Here is an 8,840-nt window from a genome sequence, read left to right as displayed (position 1 = left end):
GCACTTCAGGGGCTCTTCAGTATATGACCACTACAAAGACCATGCTCCAAATATTATAGGGGCTCCCCATTGCAAAGACGTGAAGTCCTGCATGGATAAAGTGCACCCCAAATAGATCAGTGGCTCTTCAGTATATGACCACTAAAAAGACCTTGCTCCAATTATTATAGGGGCTGCCCAGTGCTAAGACATGCAGTCCAGCAGGAATAAAGGTGCACCCCAAACAGATCAGAAGCTCCTCATTATATGACCACTACAAAGACCATGCTCCAAATATTATAGGGGCTCCCCAGTGCTGAGATGTGAAGTCCTGCATGAAAAAGTGCACCCCAAAGAGATCAGTGGCTCTTCAGTATATGACCACTACAAAGACCATGCTCCAAATATTATAGTGGCTCCCCAGTGCTAAGACATTCAGTCCAGCAGGAATAAAGCTGCACCCCAAATAGATCAGTGGCTCTTCAGTATATGACCACTAAAAAGACCTTGCTCCAAATATTATAGGGGCTCCCCCATGCTGAGACATGAAGTCCAGCAGGAAAAAAGGGGCACCCCAGGAACTTCAGGGGCTCTTCAGTACATGACCACTACAAAGAGCATGCTCCAAATATTATAGGGGCTCCCCAGTGATGAGACATGGAGTCCACCGGCACTTCAGGGGCTCTTCAGTATATGACTACTACAAAGACCATTCTCCAAATATTATAGGGGCTCCCCTTTGCAAAGACGTGAAGTCCTGCATGAATAAAGTGCACCCCAAAGAGATCAGTGGCTCTTCAGTATATGACCACTAAAAAGACCTTGCTCCAATTATTATAGGCGCTGCCCAGTGCTAAGACATGCAGTCCAGCAGGAATAAAGGTGCACCCCAAACAGATCATAAGCTCTTCAGTATATGACCACTATAAAGCCCATGCTCCAAATATTATAGGGGCTCCCCAGTGCAAAGACGTGAAGTCCTGCATGAAAAAAGTGCACCCCAAATAGATCAGTGGCTCTTCAGTATATGACCACTAAAAAGACCTTGCTCCAATTATTATAGGGGCTGCCCAGTGCTAAGACATGCAGTCCAGCAGGAATAAAGCTGCACCCCAAACAGATCAGAAGCTCTTCTGTATATGACCACTACAAAGAACATGCTCCAAATATTATAGGGGCTCCCCAGTGCTGAGACATGAAGTCCAGCAGGAAAAAAGGGGACCCCAGGAACTTCAGGGGCTCTTCAGTATATGACCACTACAAAGAGCATGCTCCAAATATTATAGAGCCCCCCCCCCGGTGATGAGACATGGAGTCCACTGGCACTTCAGGGGCTCTTCAGTATATGACCACTACAAAGACCATGCTCCAAATATTATAGGGGCTGCCTAGTGCTAAGACATGCAATCCAGCAGGAAAAAAGCTGCACCCCAAACAGATCCGAAGCTCTTCAGTATGTGACCACTACAAAGACCATGCTTCAATTATTATAGGGGCTCCCCAGTGCAAAGACGTGAAGTCCAGCAGGAAAAAAGGGGCACCCCATGAACTTCAGGGGCTCTTCAGTATATTACCACTACAAAGACCATGCTGCAAATATTATAGGGGCTCCCTAGTGCTGAGACATGAAGTCCAGCAGGAAAAAAGGGGCACCCCGTGAACTTCAGGGGCTCTTCAGTATATGACCACTACAAAGACCATGCTCCAAATATTATAGGGGCTCCCCATTGCAAAAACGTGAAGTCCTGCATGAAAAAAGTACACCCCAAATAGATCAGTGGCTCTTCAGTATATTACCACTACAAAGACCATGCTTCAATTATTATAGGGGCTGCCCAGTGCAAAGACATGAAGTCCAGCATGAAAAAAGCTGAACTCCAGGCAAATCAGGGGTTCCCCAGTATAGACTCTATGAAGGCCATGTTCCCACAATTTGGGGGGCTCCCCAGTGCAGAGACGTGAAGTCCAGCATGGGATAGCTGATTCTCTGCTCTAGAAGGGGCCACTGCGTGTATGGACACTCAGTCGATATTTTCAGTCCACGTCCCTCTCAAATCAGGGGCTACTCAGTGCAGGGACATCCAGTCCATCCTGAAGCAGCCAGGCTCGAGGTCTATCAGCCTCTACCTAGGGATGCCTTGCAGAGAGAAAGCCAACAATTTGGGGGGCTCCTCAGCGCAAAGACATGAAGTCCAGCATGAAAAGAGCTGCACCCCATTCAAATGAGGGGCTCCCCAGGACAAAGTAGTCCAGCATGAAAAGAGCTTCACCCGAACCAGATCAGTGGCTCTTCAGTATATGACAACTACAAAGACCATGCTCCAAATATTATAGGGGCTCCCCAGAGCAAAGACATGAAGTCCAGCAGGAAAAAAAGCTGAACCACAGGCAAATCAGGTGTTCTCCAGTATACAGACTCTATGAAGGCCATGTTCCCACAATTTGGGGGGCTCCCCAGCGCAAAGACTTGAAGTCCAGCATGAAAAAAGCTGCACCCCAATTAGATCCGGGGCTCTTCAGTATATGACAACTACAACGGACATGCTCCAAATATTATAGGGGCTCCCCAGTGCAAAGACGTGAAGTCCAGCATGGGAAAGATGCACCCCAGCCTAATCAGGAGCTCCTCAATGTACAGCCACTAGGAAGGTCATGCTCCCACCATTATAGCCCCTCCCCAGTGCAAAGACATGAAGTCCAGCATGGGAAAGCCACACCCCAGCCCAGTTAGGGGCTCCCACTTGTATTGTCACTAAGAAGGCTATGTTCCCACATTTTTAGGGGTTCCTTCGTGCAGGGACATTAACTTCAGCACAAGATAGCCAAGCTCCAGGAACTCAGAGTGATACATGGCAGGGAGAAAGTCAGCAATCAAGCCATCCAATTTGTAGAAGCAGAACCTTTCCATTTCTTCTGTGAAGCATCTTGAAAAATAATCATTTCTACTTCTTCCCTTTTCATGTCTCCTGTTGCTTCTTTCTGCTTGTTTTTCTTCCTCCTTCTGCACTACTTTGTCTTTTCTCCCCTTTGCCTCCTAAACAAAGGAAAAAGCTTCATAAGTTTCAAGAAGAAGTTTCAAGACCTTTACTCTTTACTCTCTTTTGAATGGCTTATTAAAGACTATCTCCTTGGGATTGTTTTCAATTAAAGTCGGTATATAAATCTAACAATAAATTTTTAAAGATCTGTTCATCAAGGAGTCCAAGCCAAAAATGAGACAACTAGACCTGTTTGGATGGGGCAGCATATAAATATCATAAATAAATAAATAAATAAGGAGAACCAGACCTCAAATCTTAAGCCTTCAGGACTTGTTTCTTTGCCTCTTCACCGTCAGCCAGCCAAGCCTGCTCAGCACACCATGCTGCTTGAAGAGGTCAAGGATGCTGCATTCCCACTGTCCTTGCTTCCTCTGTGGGCAGGGCAGACCAAGCTGATTTTCTGGGCTGGTTGGAGATGTCACACTTCCACCATCCATCCTTTCCTCCACGGGCAGGGCAGACCAAGCTGATTGTCTGGGCAAGTCAGATATTCCATTTCACCACTATTCAGGGGCTTCTTAGAACCAAAGTGTAAAATCTAGGTGAAAGGCACACTCCTACTAAATGAAAGGCCATGTAGAGCAATGAGATAGTCTAGAACAAGAATGAGATCCTCTGACTAAATCAAGGGTTATTCAAAGCAAAAACATGGAGTCCATATAAGAAAGTAATCCTCTAGCTCCTTTGCAGGCTGCTCTGAGTAATGGGTGTCAGGGTACGCAACTTAGCTGTGAGGGGCTACAGCCAAGCCATCTTAGGGACTGCTATGAGAAAAAAATCCTATGCTTTCTGGGGTTTCAGGTTTTTATTGTGGATAAGCTTTTTTCATTATTTCCATATGCTACTTTGAATATCATTTTAATACGCTAGTTCTAAAGTATCTAACCTGCTTTGAAAATGCTTCACACTTTTTTTTAACTTTCCCTAATTAAATTAATGACCTATATTTCCTTTATTATACTGCACTAGATTTTTAAAAAGATTTTATCCTATTCTTTTAGATTTTAACCTATTCTTGTTTTATTTTATCCTATTTAAAGCCTGTTTTTGTTTTTGCTTTTACAAATATCATAAAGTTTGTATTTAAACAATATTCTAAGCAGCATATAGAGACAACGGGTGGGGTAAGCCATCCATAATCAAACCCTGGGAACACCCAAGCTCTTTGGAGGGAGCCACCACCTTCCAGACAGAGCAGCCTCCTGCTTATAGGGCTGGGGGGGAATATTTACAAGCTACCACGTTGCCATCGAAGAAGCACCAAGGGGCTCTTTCCAGGCCGCCCCTCTTCTCTCCCCGCCGAAGTCGCCTCTCTCACAGCTGTGTGGGGAGCTCCAGAAACCCGCCTCACAGCAACTCCCCTTCCAGCATGCACGGCTCTCGAGGGGCTCCTTGCGCGTCCTCTCAGGGCTGCTTCGCGAGGCTGAAATGAGAGAGTGGGAAAAAAGAAGACACGCCGCGGGGCGGCCGCGGGGAGGGAGGGAGGGAGGGACACGCAATGCATTGCAATGGAGCCTTGAGCTGGCGGCCCTTGGCTGCGCTCCCCTCCCTCACAAGGCCTCCTTCCCCTTCAGGCGCCTAAACTCAATGCGAGCGAGGAAACGCGCAGAACCCGTCGAGTTGCCTGGGCGGAGCCAGCAGCCGGCCAATCAACGGCGAGAAGGCAGCCTCGTGCTCTCAAGTCCGGGAGAGCGTGGCCAGCAGCCAGCCAATCAACCACCGCGGCCGAAGTTTGCGCGCGTGCGCGCGGTGACTCGAGCGGGAAAGGGAAAAAGAGGGCTGCGTGCTGCTGAGGGGGGATGGGTGGAGCAATGGCCGCGATGGTGGCTTTCCCCGCCTTCATCCCCCCCCCCCCCCGTTAGAGGGATACACTGAATGACTGAGCCAAGTTTCCAAGACTTGATGCCCATAGAAAGGACACGAGGGCGTCTCGTTCCCTTGCAAGGAGCACCAAGCTTGCCAGTTCTGACATAAACTGATCCTGGAGATTATTCCCCCTCCAATATTAATTTCTCCACAATGTCCATTCAGATCTCCAAGCTCCCTAGTTAGGAAACACACGCCAGAGTTAGCCATTCTTTCTGAATCGTTCTGGAGATTTCATTTTCCTCCAATATTTCTCCACAGTACCAATTCCTAGAGGCTCCAGGGGCTGGAGTGGGCAACCCTGACTGGAAGGATTTGGGGGCAGCTGAGGAGGAAAAGAGCCCCCACAGATACTGGGGGGCTCTTTTGCCCAATCTAGCCACTCCGCAAGGGAACAGGGGGACCCCTGCATCTGAATAAATCTTCATTTTGATGTCTTTTGATAGTATATTATATTTTCCAAGGGATGTTTTCACCCGACTGCCTGAGAGAGGTGTGTTCTTGACACATTTCTCTCAGGCAGCCAAGTTAAGACATTTCTTGGAAAAGGTGTGTCCTCAAAATGTCTTGGAATAAATATTGCTTCAGCAACTGCTCTTGGACTGTTTTTGAAGCCATCTCAGCTTATATTGATCCTCTGTTTTGAACCCCTGCATCTCTGTCATGAAGAGATGCTTGAGCTGCCATTTCTACTGCTAGGGACTTTTGGAAATTATTGGTGGTTATTAATAATAATAACAATAATAATAATAATAAGTGTTTATATCATAGTTTTCCACACAAAAATGTTCTCAAAGCAATGTGCAAAAAGTATGAGAAAATTGTTCCCTGCCCCAAAAGAGCTTACAGTGGAGGGGGAGATGGAGACAGCAGCAATAGCCACTGAAGACCTGCTATACTGGGCTGGAAAGCGACAATCACTTCCCCCTGCTTAATATCAGAGCGCCACAACTTTAAAAACGTGCCCCTTTGCCTGGTTCGTTCCTAGGCTGAACGGTTCCGCTTTTGCTCTCAGGGCTTTTAAAAATATGCAACCAGACACAACACATGGTTTCAAACAAACAGACAAAAGGCGTAGTTCTAAAAGAACATTTGTGCATTTCAAAAACTGAAGCCATGCACAAATTGTGTTGTTAGATGGTGTGTAAAGAAGTGGCTGGCAAGAATGAGAAAAGCCAAGTTTCTGCAGTGCCAGGCACCTCTCAAGCTCAGGACCACATTTCCACCAGAGATGCTTCCTGCAAACTCCAAAGACTAAACACTCGTTTGCAAGAGTGTATCTGAAGTTCAGTTCTGAGAGATCTCCCCCCACTCTGTGTAGGCTTCTACATGTTGTGCATGCAATAGGCTACCTAGCTTATGTGTACAGAGAAGGAAAATGCATAGGGCCACATCATATCCCCTTTCCCTTGCAAAACAATTGTTTTATCCCAATGCAAATCTTGAAGAGCATAAGAACAGTCCTGCTGGGTCAGGAGTTCAAGGCCACGCCCCCTTTACTTGTCTCCAAAGTAATTGAATTGTTCTCCCCCTTACTTTTATTGTAAGCCTTTTGGGGGCAGGGAACTAATTTATTTTTACATACCTTTGGCTGCGTAAACTGTTTTGAGCATTTCTTTTTCTGTTTCTAAAGTGCACAAAACTATTTTAATAACTAGCACAATCATTATATTTGTATCAATTTTATTTTGGGTGGTGTTACTATGTTTTGGCTAGGAACAAGCAGGGAACAGGGCAGCACAAACTGGGAGGCAGAGACAGTGAAGCAAGCAGCTGCTGACTTGGGCAAATTTTGGGGTGGGCATCGCCCACTCTGCCCTCAGTGAGGAGTCTCCCCTGTGCTGAACTGCTCCTTCTCTGCCAAATTTCTGCCTTGTGGGCCATGGCAATTGTCTCTGTGGGGCAGCAGAAAGGTCTTTGTGGACAGAGAGTAGGGAATTAGTTTTCTTTTAGAAACCCTGGTCTTTAGTAATTACGGTGTAGATTTGTTTTTATATATGCAGGTGATCCTACTGAATAATTTATAGGGGTGCAGAAAACTTAGTAATTGGCTCCTCCCCATGCCCCATATATTGTATCTAGCAGAGATGCACACAAAACTAATGTTACAATTCGTTTTGAATTCAAATTGAATCCCGATAATTTGTTTCAAATTTGAAAAAATGCGGATCTGGTCCAATAATTTGATTCAAATAGAATTTGAATCAATTCAACCCTGTTTTAGGACCCTTTTTAACCAACCAGGGTGGCTGAATGGTTTTTTGGAAGTGCCAAACAGTTCTTGAATTGAATTAGAACTGAATTTTAAAAAAATGATTTGAATTCTAATTGCCCTTTTAAGAGGTGATTCGATTAGAATGTGAATCACTTGAATCACCCAGATTCAAATTTGAGTCGATTTGCACATCCCTAGTTTCTAGCTCCATTTGCATGATGCCCACTGAATATTAATGTCATAAGGGAAGGTCCATTTCCAACAGCCCCTGGTCCATTTGTGGCCTCCCAGGACCAGCCCTCCTCCAAAGCCACTCCCAGACTTTGGAATGTGCTCCCCACAGAAATTCAAGGTTTAACACTGCTTGAGTAGGGGCTACCCTAAATTCTGGGGGACATGGTCACCATACCTTTGGTCCATCTAGCTCAGGGTTGTCTACCCAGACTGGCAGTGGCTTCTCCAGGGTTGCAGTCAGAGAGTCTCTCTCAGCCCTACCTTGGAGACACCAGGAAGGGAATTTGGAACCTTCTACATGCAAGCAGGAAGCTGCTCTTTCCCATCTGCTAAGGGGAAGCTCTTCCAGTGCTCAAAACATGTCGTCTCCCATGCAAATGTAGCCCAGGGTGAGCCCTGCTTTGCAAAGGGGACAATTCATGCTTGCGAGCACAAGACCAGCTCTCCTCCATCAACCCTAAGTGCAGCCCCCTGACTCTGGGGCCGATTAACCTTTTTGCCGCCCATAGGCACAAAGGCTTTTGCCGCCCTTAAAAAAAAAAGCTTGTGGGTGGGGGACAGGAAAATCCCCCCTTTTACTTTGATTTGAGGGGGGGGGAAGCTGTGGCGGCAGCAGTAGCTGTGGGGAGGGGGTGGGCTCTGCTATCTGCCATTCAGTCAGCTAGCAGGAGGAGAGGAGGAGGGAGCTGGAGCTTGCTGCTGCCACCCGTACAGCAGGCTTAGAGGTTAAAAAGGGGGCACTGTGACTCTCCTCTCCTCACCCCCTCACCCTCCTTGCAGCTGCAGCCAGACACCCCATCCCGCTGCCAGCAATCCTTGGGGGCAAAAGGGAGAACTTCCCCCTCGCCCGGTTGCCCCCCCCTCCTCACAGCTACTGCTGCCGCCATGGCTTTTTTTTCAAAGCAAAGTAGAAGGGGTAGTTTCCCCCTCGCCTCCCCTTGCTTCCTCGCTCAACTCCAGCTGGAGGCAAAGGCAAACTGGAGGGATGTGCAAACTGGTTTGACGTCAAATTGGTTCGGTTCGATGGTTTGAGGTTGAACCGAACCACCCCCGTTCGGTCCGACCCTGGAGAGAACCCCCCCCGGCCCATTTGGAGGGTTCGTGAGTTATATACACTTACCCCCTGGGGGGGGTGTCTCTGAGGCAGCAGGGGGCCTCCACGGAGGGTCCCCCTCCCCCACCAGCCTCCCATCCATCCCAAACCAGCCCATCCATCCATTTTTCAGCCCATTCGGGCCTTTCCCCCACTGGTGCAGTGGCCAGTTTAGAGGCCACTGCACCTGCACAATGGGCCTCTGCATGGCCTGGCAAGTTTGGGGGCTGGTTTTGGACGGCTTGGGGGATGGGGGCCTCCACAGACCCCCCACCTCTGCTTTGGAGAACCCCCCACAGATGGGGTAGGTTGAAATTTTTTTTAAAGCTTGTGAAACCCACCCCCCACAACCAAACTGAACCAGCGAGGGTGCCAGGGGGTGCTGGACTGAACTGGCCTGGTCTAGCTTGGG

This window comes from Hemicordylus capensis, chromosome 11 (assembly GCF_027244095.1).
Source record: "Hemicordylus capensis ecotype Gifberg chromosome 11, rHemCap1.1.pri, whole genome shotgun sequence".
NCBI lineage: Eukaryota > Metazoa > Chordata > Lepidosauria > Squamata > Cordylidae > Hemicordylus > Hemicordylus capensis.
The sequence above is the reverse complement of the archived record's forward strand: the minus strand, read 5'-3'. Positions refer to the sequence as shown.